The sequence below is a fragment of the Camelus ferus genome, chromosome 2 (genome assembly GCF_009834535.1).
Source record: "Camelus ferus isolate YT-003-E chromosome 2, BCGSAC_Cfer_1.0, whole genome shotgun sequence".
Taxonomy (NCBI): domain Eukaryota; kingdom Metazoa; phylum Chordata; class Mammalia; order Artiodactyla; family Camelidae; genus Camelus; species Camelus ferus.
In genome coordinates this window covers 46,185,485-46,198,382 of record NC_045697.1, presented here as the reverse complement: position 1 = coordinate 46,198,382, position 12,898 = coordinate 46,185,485, and positions in this window count along the sequence as shown.

The following is a 12,898-nucleotide window of genomic DNA, read 5'->3' as shown; positions in this document are numbered from 1 at the left end:
TAAATGATGTCTTATTGTGTACCACTGTAATGTGAAGCACACTTAGGAAATAATTAAACCTACTAATGCAACATTCTGCATGCTTCCTTCTAAAATAATAGTTCCAAATTATCAACGAGATCATTTATAGAAAGCACTCTGTGAAGTAGTAAGTGCCAAATCAATGCAAAATATTACCCTTATTATCCTTTTAAATATAAGCATCTGGAGCTCTCAACATTTGTCTGATAACCATTTTGTGATCTTCTAGCAGTTAGTATATGACACTGCTGGGGCTGTGGAGGGTGTAAAGATAAAATATATCCAATAATTGCCTTCAGGGAATTTACAGTCTCCAGTATGGTAACACTGTAAACTGAACACAAAATTCAGATATAAACTCTATGTTAGTGCTATGAACTGAATTTCGTCCCTCCAAAATTCATCTGTTGAAGCCCTAACTCCCAACATGATGGTATTCGGAGAAGAGGCCTTTGGGAGGTGATGAGGTTTAGATCAGTTCATGAGGATGGAACCCGGATGGTGGGCTTAGTGCCCTTATGAAAAGAGACACCAAAGAGCTTACTCTCTCTCTCTCCCAACCACATGAAGAAGGCAGCGGTCTGCAAGCCAAGGAGAGAGTTCTCACCAGAATCCAACGCTGTTGGCACCCTGAACTCTGACTTCCAGCCTTTGGAACTGTGAGAAAATTAATTTCTGTTGTTAAACCACCCAGTTACGGTATCTTGTTCTGTTGACCAAGGCCAACTAATATAGTCAGCAAATTTCAATGTTTTTAAAATTATAGTCCACATTTTAAAGTGGAAATTATATTCCAATACACAGACACACTTAGACAAAGTTTTCACAAAATAATACTTAAGCTTAGTGCATGCTACCTACACTTTCTCATAGTTTTCTCTTCTACCCTACTTCATTTTGTAAAATGCTGGCCCCAACTCTTTTAGTTTATTTCATTACCTCCTAATAAATCACAACCTATTATTTGAAAAATACCATTCTATGTGACTATTTTATTCTATTGGGTGTGTACTAAAAAATCCATTCCATTAATATAACCTATACGGAAATCTCTACTAGCTCTAATAAAAATTGTTTTGAACTCTACTGAGTGAAAAAGAAGACACTGAAACCCTAACAGCCCTTCCTCCCAATTATTCATACATACATTTTATTAGAGCAAAGACCTAGCTGTCGCTCTATATACATACATATTCAAGAGAGCACACACACACACATATACTCACATGCCTTTACCCTCTGTGTATCTATATATTAAAATTGATTGCTTTTTCACAGTGACAACTGCAATGAAAGCTCCCTGCAGGGACTCACAGGAGTCTGAGTGAAGGGGTTATTTTAGCGGTTCTTCACCATCCGAGAATCGCACTGAGCCACAAGAGCTTTCTGACAGGACTTGGCAAGCTTTGCATTATATTCAAGATTGTTTATTCTGTTGGAAAATTTATCATAAAGGGGTTTGGCTCTTTTCTAAAGTACATTCGGGGTGTGTGTGTGTGCGTGCACACGTGTGTGGGCATGTGTGTGCATATGCACACATGTGCATATATATGTATATATTAATATTCCATAAAATATATGGATATAGATGGAGATACAGAGATATTTTGTTAATTCTTTAATGGCAACATGTGTGCCTGAGTTATTATTAAACTAATAATTATTATAATGATAAATAATTACTTACTTACTTAGAAAACACGTCACATTGATGGAATAATGCTGAGATCCTACCTAGCCAAAGTACACATTTGCACCTACTAGCTGACTAATCACAATAACTGGACTCAGTAATTTCCTTATCCTGCAAATTACTAACAAAATTTAGTTACTGCATTTCCAAGTTCCCAAATCTCTGTTTTTTCTTCATCTCCCCAGCTTACCTTTTCTGTAACCCATATTTTATTACATCCCAATCTTTTATTTCCCAATCTTTTGTTTCCTGCTCTTTCCAATATGATTCTCTTGGGCCCTCTAAAGTCCACTACTTGCTGTTCAGCCTGACTGTGATGTCCTCCCTCCCTTTATAGCAGGCTCCTATTCATCTCTCAAGATCAATCTCAGATAATCTCCTTCTGTGAACCCTTCTCTGACCAACCCGAACAGAATGAATCACTCCCCACCTCATATAATGAGGCTATAATGAGGCCCTCATCATCTTTTGTTTTTTCTCTTCTTACTCTTCTATTAAAATATAACCTCCTTGAGGGTTGAGACTGTGTCATATTCATATTCCGTCTTCAGTGTCTCTTACAGACTGTGGTTCTAAGGTATTAAGTTGATTAACTGATTGATTGACCCATTGATCAATATGTCTGCCCTGGGTTAAGGTGTGTACTCTTCTTGGGAGCCCTACTTTGTTCTGAAGCACTTTTCTCTGTCCTTTCTGAATTTTTCAAAATCTATTTACTAGAAGTTCATGAAGGTAGTCTGAACTTCTTTATGCAAAAATCTAAGCAAGCATCATAACCCAGTCTCACCTGAGAATTTGCATCAATGGTGGTTGATACTATTCTCTGGAGTATGTCTGCATTACATTGGTTCCTTCTAATGATCAGAGGCAAGCTATTTTGAGCTTTCATCACGATTATTATTTTTTTCTTATTGAAGGACTCCTCTAATAGAGCAGATATATCTAACAAGTCCTAGGTCAATAATAAAACCAGGGTAACAACATGTCACAGTTTCTGCTGAATTTGAGGATTAAGCTAGACATCTCTGTCTGAAGATTAAAAACATTCTAATTGTTAACAGTCCCAGAATTGGCATTATTTCATCATAACTGGGGCCAATGACGGAGGGATTCCTTGCTCCTAATTGCTGGCTCTCTGCAGGTTTGTCCAATATGGCTTAGCTGGAAGGAGAAATGGTGTTCTTACACATAGTATTTTTTATCATTTTTTCCAGGCAGAAATTTGAAATGATTTCACCTGTGGTGAAATGCACTTGTAACATCCTTTAATCTTTCTTGGAAAAGGTTTTCCTTATTTTATACATGGATATACACATATCAAAATACTAATCAAGCATAATTCCTAACAAAAGGAGCTTTAAAAAGGATCCATTTTTCTTTCATTTCAGTGGTGGAGCTTTTCATAACAGAGCCCAGCAACCTTGAGCCACCTTGTTTAAGAAAAATAGTCGGAATTTACCAGTCTTATTTTTACCCATGGAAAAGAAAAGTTATTATACATGGTAATATACCAGGGACCTCAGGCCAAGTGGGGAATTTTTCCGTAGGGTTCCTGCAACACTCTTTTCCTGTAGAAAGTCTAAGTTCCCAAGTTTCCCAGAGAAGCAATCCTTCCAGACAATGTTCACCTATAGATAAGAAGAGGTTTATCCCCCAGTCCCAATGTCTGACAGTGAGGTCACAGGATGGGTAATTCCAGCAACTGCTCTAATGGGAGTTAGAGCTCCTTGATCATAGATCTAAGTTCCTCTCTGGAGCAGCTCTCAGAATCTGTCTCCCAGGCATTCAGTTTCCCCTCCCAACCTTCTGTTAACGTCCCTAACATCTTTTCATGATTATACCCTGGATCTCAGACTAAAACCAGGAGGCAGTTTCTTGATCCTACAGACTCCATTCTCACTCCCCTTCCCAATGTCTTCAAATTACCATTGCTGCCATCACAAAATTATTAGGTTGAATATTAGGTAGAATATTTCAATAACCTAAACAAGAAATGAGGACCTGGACTGAGGCATAGCCATGAAAATGAGAGGTTCACCTTTGAGGGGCACCTCAGTTAACAAACAGAATAACTCGGTGATTAATCAGGGGTGATAGAAAGGGAAGAAGCTATTAAACAGAAATGGAAATCAGACTGCTCTTCCAGTTACTGGTTACTGCTGGAAAGGAAAGGGAGGGTGTGTGTGTGTGTGTGTGTGTGTGTGTGTGTGTGTGTTGTTATCATGGGGAATCCATCAAAATAGCTAAGGAAAACCAAGCGAAATTCCCTAGATTAGACCATTTTTTACCTATAAAACTGTCACTTTCACTTGATTTCAACCTACAAGATTCAAGCCAAGGAGGAGTCATTTTCATTGCTGACAATCTTACTGGCATGTTTCACAACTTTCCATTTCCCATATTCCTTCTAGGTTTTTGTGTGCACAGAAAAATACTCGGTGGTAAGTCGTACAAGCCTCCTTAGGTCTCTAAACTACCAGTAAATCTACAGACGCTTCTTTTTTAATAATAATAATGCTAGATAAGTGCACTTCCACAAAGATTATATCATATTATCCTCACAGTAATATCCCCAGGGAAGCTATTATCCTCATCGTGCATATGGAAACAGGCTCAAAGAGGTTAAACGGCTTGTCTGACGACAAATGGAAAGTAATGACCTCTAAGTTGCCTAGCCGCTAGTCTGCTGTTCTTTCCACTTTGTGTACATTTCCCATCTATGAAACAGAAAAGAGGAGATTAGGTATGCTTCCCATCAGCCATGTCTAAACCAGCAGAGAAAGGCCAACAAAACAAACAAGGTCAACTTTTATTTTCTAAATTGTGATCATTTCATACAGGCTTAAAAGTTATTACAATTATCATTATTTCCACTTCTCAAAGTAATTGTATCTACAGACCTCTTGTCACATTACATCCTGTGGAGCTTCACTGTTGGGAAGACCACTGGGCAGCCTCACAGCAAAGGAACTTTTCCTGTTCTCCTGCCCAGATTTGCCTTTCCTGGTGTTAGCTGCTTTCCTCTAGTGACTGTGCTGCCTAGAGAACATGCCCAGTGTGTTTTCTTTGTTTCATAGAAGAGGCCTGCAGAAGACTTCGGATTTTAATTTGAAAAATAAATAAATGCCCTTGAAAAAGGATGAATGTATTCCCCTAGGCCTCTTTCATTAATATGAGCCTCATGAAATGCAGAGTTCAGTAGTGAGATTCAAGGTTAGAGGCAGAAGACCACACAGACTTGGAGAAGCCTTAAAAAATAAGAGAGGAAAATGTGGTTTATTAGTTATACTAGTTACAGAATGAACAGCATATTGTATGTGCTGTGTTAGAGGTATGTTATGAATAACAAAAGCCCTGGAGCATTTACATATTTGTTTTCAGCAATCCTGGCAGTTGGATTTCACCATTCTATGCCTCTTTGCCAGAATCACTAAACACTGGTACATATGGCATCTGAAGTACCATATGCCATAGAAAATGTTAGCTGATGCCTATACTTCTATATTATATTTTTATTTCAGATTTTTGCAGTTTGAACAAAGAATAGTAGAAAAAACAAAATATTGGACAAGCAGTAAACAGTAAAGTGAAAAAAATGCCTTCAGAGAAAGCAAATAAAAGAGATGAATCTACCATGAGTTAGCATGGCTCTATGGTAATGAATCGGATATGGGAAGTAATTGTTCTGCATGAATAAATTTAGATAGCCTGTCATTCTATTATTTTGGAGTTAAAGCCTGCAACGTGAATAGTGAGAGTTGACATATTTTTCTTATCCTATTCTTTCTGACATTTCTTGCTAAAATCATAGTCTCCATTTGATTGAAGTTAATTAACATGAAGGCTATAGTCAGTGACATTCAAAATCCAGGTTAAAACAGAAAAATTCAAATACCAAGACTTATTTTTCAATATTCATTTAGATCTTTGACTGAGATTTTCAGCTAGCATCTAGTTTTTGTTTTTGTTTTTGTTCGTAAACACAGGAAGACTCTAAAGTTAAAAATCAGTATAATTGAATACTTAGCTCTCTTAAAACAGAGAAGCAAACAAAAATCCCATGGCCAGCTAGAAATTGTGATTTATAAGAAATACACATTTTTGATCATTCAGATGACCAAAATACATTTCTCATATATATTTGGTCTTCATTCAGAGTTCCTGGCTCACAGCTCCCAAATCCCTTGGAATTTCCTGAGCAATAACAGCAATAGGAACATCTTTTGTTATACTTGGTCTCTTATCCTTAGTGCCTGAAAATGCTTCAGAGCCACAAAGGTGAAACAGGTGTTTTATTATTCATCACAAGCCCCTTTCCACCACAACTAGGTTTACATTAAAGAAGGTGACTTTTGGCCAGGGTAACCAACTATGAATAGAGGGTTGGAAGGAACTTTCAGTGCCAGTTTCTGATCTCCAGGGAGGGAAAGGGAGCTAGAGATTGAGTCAATCACCAATAGCCAGTGAGCTAATCAGTCATGCTCAATCAGGCCAGAACCAAAAATATCCAGCTCCCAATCTTATATAAAGAAACTAAAACTATATGAGGGCTCTTCTAAGATGTGAGCCTCCCTTGATAGAGCTCTAAATCTAAAAACATAACAAGGTAAATGTATTTGTTTCCTAAGGCTTCCATAATTAATTACTACAAACCCTGTGGCTTTGAACAACAGAAATGTGTTCTCTCACAGTTCTAGAGGCCAGGACTCCAAAATCAAGGTGTAATCTCTTTCCAAAGGCTCTAAGGGAGAAAACAACTTGCCTCTTCCAACTCCTGATGGTTCTAGGCATTCCTTGGCTTATGGCTGCTTAACCTGAATCTCTGCCTTCATCTTCCCATGGCCTTCACCTCATTTTTTTATGTATCACTCTTTTGTGTGTCTCTTATAAGGACACTTGTCATTGCGTTTAAAGACCAATCAGGTAAGGTAGGGTAATCTCATCTTAAAATCCAAACAATTATGTCTGCAAAGACCATTTTTCCAAATAAGATCACACTCTCAGATTCTAGGGATTAGAATGTTGCCATATCTTTTGGAGGACAACACCATTCAACCCACTGAAGCCCACTCTCAGGCCCCCCAAAATCCACATGTGTCTCATATGTAAAGTATATTCACACTATCCTGACATCCTCCAAAATCTCAACTCATTACAGCATCAATTCTTAAGTCCAAAATTTCATCTAAATATTAACAGCTCAAACATCCCAAATCTCATCATCTACATCAGATATGTGTTAGACTCTGGGGCAAAATTTTTCTTTCTGTGGACATGTAAAACAAGAAAACAAGTTACCTACTTCCAAAATAAAATGGTGGGCAAGGCATAGATGTTAGATACAGATAGGAGGGATATTCCCACTCCAAAAGGGAGACGTTGGAAAGAAACATAGGGGCCAATTCCAGGTAAGTTAGAAATGCATACGGGAAAATTTCATTAGGTTTTAAGGCCTGTGAATGATACTCTGTGTCTTAATGCTCTGCCCTCTGGGACTCCACAGGCCTCTGTATAATCTGCAGAGGCTGTACCCTTAGCATCATTACTTTTTCCTTAAAGAGTGGCATATGTTTGCAGTTGCAGTTTTCTGCTTGAGTTAATTTTGGCAGCCCAACAGCTTTCTCTCATTTTGTCCTGTTTCTGCTCTTTTTGGTCCAAACTAGCAGTGTTCCTGCTGACATAACATTCTCAAAAACCTTGTGGGTCTCCCATGTATGTCACAAGGGTCCACAGCATTAGACATGAGAGCCCTCCAGAAATATTTCCTGGATAACCCCATCTCTGTTTCTGCTTTCTCCTAAGATGACTGAATGGATCCATGAGTAGCAAGCCTAACTGCTTCAGCAAAAGTTTATCCAGCCATACCCTTGACCTTCTCTCCAGAACATCCTTCCTTAACAGTGAGTCTCCTAATAGTGCCATCCTCTGAAATCTGGATAGGCCAAGATTCTCCCAAGTCATCAAATGTTGGTTCCTTTTTGCGTAACAGTTCCTTCCTTAATTTATCTCCTTCCTCCTGCATTTTACTGAGCAGAAAGAAAAAAACCAGGCTGCATCTTCAATACTTTGCTTGGAAATCTCTTCAGCAACATATCCAATTTTATCATTTATGATTTCTGCTCTCTCACAACTGTAGAACACAGAGAAGCCAAGTTTTTGCTACTATATAACAATTCTTCCAGTTATATTTAAAATTCCTTCAGTTTCCAATAATGTGTTCCCCTTTTCCTTCTGCATGCTTACCAGAATTTCCTTTAAAATTCATATTTCTACCAACAGTCTTCTCAAGGCAACCTAGACTTTTTTCTATTATGTGCTCAAATTTCTTCTAGTCTCTACCCATTACCCACCTGTTATATAAAAGAGCCAGAGATAGCCTCTGTATATTGGCCTCTAGGTTGTTTACTTCTTCACAGAAGGCTCCACCATCAGCTCCACCAGTGTCACACTCAAACTTTCACATGCCCGGTTGTTTTAAACTTACCCCAAATAAGCAGGGTTGTAGCCATGTAAAGCCTGCCTGCTTTGCATGTCCCATAAAATTGCACACAGCCTCTGCTAGCCACAGATGAAACAAACTCTAGATCCTAAACTGCTGCTGCCCATTACAACTCTCTGCCTCAGAGACTCCCTTTGGGCTGCTGAGCATCACCAGCACTGCTAACACATTTCCCTCAGGAACTCCCCTCCCCTCGTCCCTTTCTGAATGGTGGCCCCTACAGCGTGGCCTCTGGACAGCCTCATGCTGTGAGGGATTTCAGCTACTATGCAAATCTGTCAAAGGGTTGCCCAAATAAAGCCTACTTGTGTGATAAGGATAAAGTGGTGATAAGGATGGGATAGCCACTTTCACATTTTTAGTTGTGTTACAGCAGCACTCCACTTCTGAATACTATAATTCTGTCTTCTTGAGAATGTCACAGAAATAAAGACAAGAATATGTAACCTTTTCAGATTAGCTTCTTTCACTTAGCTTAATACCTTTAAGAATCATCCAAGTTTCACTTTTTTTTCTTAAGGAGTCTTTTTTTCGGGGGTGAGGGGGAGTAGTTAGATTGATTGATTCATTGATTCATTATTTTTTTCAATGGAGGTACTGGGGATTGAACCCAGGACTTTCTATATGCTAAGTACACTCTCTACCACTGAGATATACCCTCCCCCATCCAAGTTTTTCTATACATCAGTAGTTCATTCCTTTTTCTTCTGAGTAGTATTCCATTGTGTGTATGTATCAAAGTGATTTATCCATTCACCCACTGAAAGACATTTTGGTTGTTCTTAGTTTTTGGTAATGGTGACTACAGCTGCTATTAATGTTACTGAATAAAATTTTGTGAATATCAGTTGCGTTTCTTTTGGGTAAAACGCTAACAATGGGATTTCTAGGTCCTAGAAATGTATTTTAACTTTATTTTTAAAAAAAAATATTAAACTTTTCCAGAGTAACTGAATGATTTCACATTCCCACAGACAATATATGAGAGTTCCATTTCCTCTGTATCCTTGTCAGCTGCTGCAGACAAAATGTTTGCGTTCCCTCTAAAATTCGTATGTTGAGCTGGAATCCCCTATGTGATGGTATGTGGAGGTAAGGCCTTTGGGGAGTAATTAGGTCACAAGAGTAAAGCTCTTAGGAATGGAATTAGTACCCACATAAGAAGAGACGGGATAAAAATGTTCTTTCTTTCTGCCATGTGAGGATACAGTAAGAAGGTAGCCATCTGCGAGCCAGCAAGAGGGTTCTCATCAGAACCGGACCATGCTGGCACCCTGATCTTGGATTTCTAGGACCCAGAACTGTGAGAAATAAATTGTTGTTTAAGCCACGAGCTCTTTGGTATTTTTCTTATAGCAGCCCAAGCAGACTCATGTACTAGTACTTGCTACTATCAGTATTTTCTTCTTTAACCATTCAAACATTGAAAACCATTATAGTTTTAATTTTCATCTCTGCAGTGTCTAAAGATGTAGAACGTGTACGCACTTACTATCCTTATGTCCTGATGGGCGAATATTTGTTCAGACCATTTACTCATTTTTAATCAGGCTCTTTATTTTCTTACTGTTGAGTTTTAAGAGTTCTTTTTCTATTTTGGATACAAGTCGTTCGTTAATATATGATTTGCAAATGTGTTCTCCTGGTTTGTAGCTTGTTTTTGCATTCTCTCAATAGTGGCTTGTTCACAGAGGAAAAGTTTTAAATTTTTATTAAGTCCAAGTTACTTTTTTCTTTTATCAATCATGCTTTTAGTATCATGATTAAGAACTCTTTGTCTAACCCTAGGTCATGAAGATTTACTTCTATGTTTTCTTCTAAAAGTTTTATAGTTTTAGGTTTTGCATTTAGATCTATGATGTATTTTGCATTAATATTAATGTAGTAAGTGTGAGACTTAGTTGTCTTCTTTTGTTTTTGCATATGGATGTCCAATTGCTGCAACACAATTTATTGAAAAACTTATTCTTTCTCTATTTAATTATTTTTGCACCTTTGCCAAAAATCAAATAGTTGCACCTGTATGGCTCTATTTCTGGACTTTCTATCCTATTCCATTGATCTATTTGTCTATTCTTTGCTAACACCACAGTTTTGATTACTTTAGCTTTATAGTAAGTCTAGAAGTAAGGAACTATAAAGTGTCCAAATTTATTCTTATTTTTCAAAATTTTTTTAGCTATTCTATTTTCTGTCTTTCTATATAAATTTTAGAATTGTCTATATCTACAAAATATCCCTCTGTAATTTTAATTATAAAGTTTGTTAAACCTTGGATTAATTTAGGAAAAACTGACAATGTTCCTATATTGAGTATTAGAAACCATGAATAAGATATATCTCTCTATTATTTAATGTTCTCTGATTTCTTTCATCAGCACTTTTTAGTTTTCAGTATAAAGATGCTGCAGTTTACTTAGATTTATTCATATGTATTTCCCTTTTATCAGGAGCTTTTGTAATTAAAAAAATTTTTTATCAGTGACCTTGTTTAATTCACACTTTTATCCTAGGATTTTAGGATTTTACAAATAAATTCCCAGGAATTTTTATGTTGGAAATCATGTCATCTGTAAATAGGGACAGTTTGCTTCTTTCTTTCTACCCCATGCATCTTTTATTTCTTCTTCTTGCCTTATTGCAATGGATGGAGGATGTTCAGTAGTAATGGTAAGAGCAGACATTCTTGTCTTTTTCTCAGTCATAGAAAACATTCATTTTATCAGCAGCAAGTACAATGTTAGCTGCAGATTGTTTATAGTTGTCCTTTAACAGGTTGAAGAAGTTCTCCTCTATTCCTAAACTGCAGAGAGTTTTTATCAAGAATGGATGTTGAATTTTGTCAAATACTATTTCAGGATCAACTGACATGATCACGTGGGTTTTTCTTCTTTAGGTTATTGATATGGTCGATTAGCTTGATTAGTTTTCAAATATTGACCCAGCCTCACATTCCTTGTATAAACTCCATTTTCCTTTAGTGTCACTTTCATTTTATATATTGCTGGATTCAACTTACTAATATTTTATTGGAGATTTTGTGTCTATGTTCATGAGGAATAAAGATCTGTGCGATTATTTTACCTATATTGCCTTTGCCTGGATTTCATATCCAGTCTCATAAAATGAACTGTGAAATATTTCTTTCTCCTTTTTGGCAGAAATTATGTAGAATTGGCATTACGTCTTCTTTAAACATTTGGTAGAATTCACCAGTTAAGACACTTAAAAATGGAGATTTATTTTTCAGAAAGGTTTTTTGTTTATTTTGTTTTTTACTATGAATTCAATTTCTTTAATAGTTGTAGGACTGTTCAGGTTGTCTATTTCATCTTAGATGAGTTTTGATAGTTTGTAGTTTTTAAGGACTTGGCATTTCATCTCATCTGCTGAATTTGTCAAGTTTTCACAGTATTAGCTGAGTACCCTTTTAATGTCTACTGAGTGTCTTCCATTGCTGACATTAGAAAATTTTTCTTTTTTCTTTGTCAGTCTTCCTACAGGCTTGTCATTGAACCAGCTGTATATTTATTAATTATATTTATTATTTCTTTTAAAATTTGCTTTGATTTCTGTTCTTATTCTATTATTTATTTCCTTTGGCTTCTTTTGGGTTTATTTCCCCCTTTTTCATCTGGTTTAAGATGGAACTTAGATAATTGATTTGAAACCTTTTTTTTTCCTAATATCACAATCTTATAAATTTTCATCTCAGCACTACCTTAGCTACATTCCACAAATTTGCTATGTATTTTTATGTTCCTCCATTTCAAAATATTTTCTAATTTTTCTTGAAATTTCCTATTCGATACATGAGTTACTTAGACATGTGTTGTTTAACTTGAAGTGCCTGGACAGTCTCCTGTTAACTCTCTGATATCTGTTTCTTAAGTATCTTTCTGATATCTATTTCTTGCTTAGTGTGGTCAGAGAACATAGCTATTATTATTCTGATTATTTAAGTTTGCTAACTTTGTTTTATGTTCCAGGATATGATGTATCTTGGTGAGTATTCCATGTGCATGTGGAAAGAATGTATATACTACTGATGTTTGGTTGAGTGTTCTATAAATAAAAATTAAATACAGTTGTTTGATAGTGATTTTAGTTATTCTATGCCTTTGCTGATCTTTCTACTTGTTCTTCTATTACTAAAGAGGAGTTTCTGAGTCTCTAATATAATTGTATACTTGTCTAGTTCTTCCTGTACTTTTTTCAGATTTTGTTTTGTGTGTTTTAAAGCACTGTTATTAGGTTCATACAGATTTAAGATTATTGGGAATGACTGAAAATTTGTCCTTTTTATTGTTACATAATGAATTTTTTATCCCTGGTATTTCCTTATCTATGAAATCTGTGTCTGCTATTAGTATAGCCACTATAGCTTTCTTTTTTTTAAAACTTTTTTTATTGAGTTATAGTCATTTTACAATGTTAGGTCAAACACTATAGCTTTCTAATGATTAATGTTTTCAGGCATACTTTTATTATCTTTTTACTTTTAATCTATCTACATCATTATATTTGAAATGATTGTTATATAGACAACATAAATTTTGTTTGTTCCTAATCCATTCTGACCATCTCTTTATTTTCTTTAATGTGTTTAGGCCATTTGCATTTAATGTGATTATTGATATGTTTGCATTTAGGTCTACCATTTTATTATTTATTTTTTGTTCATT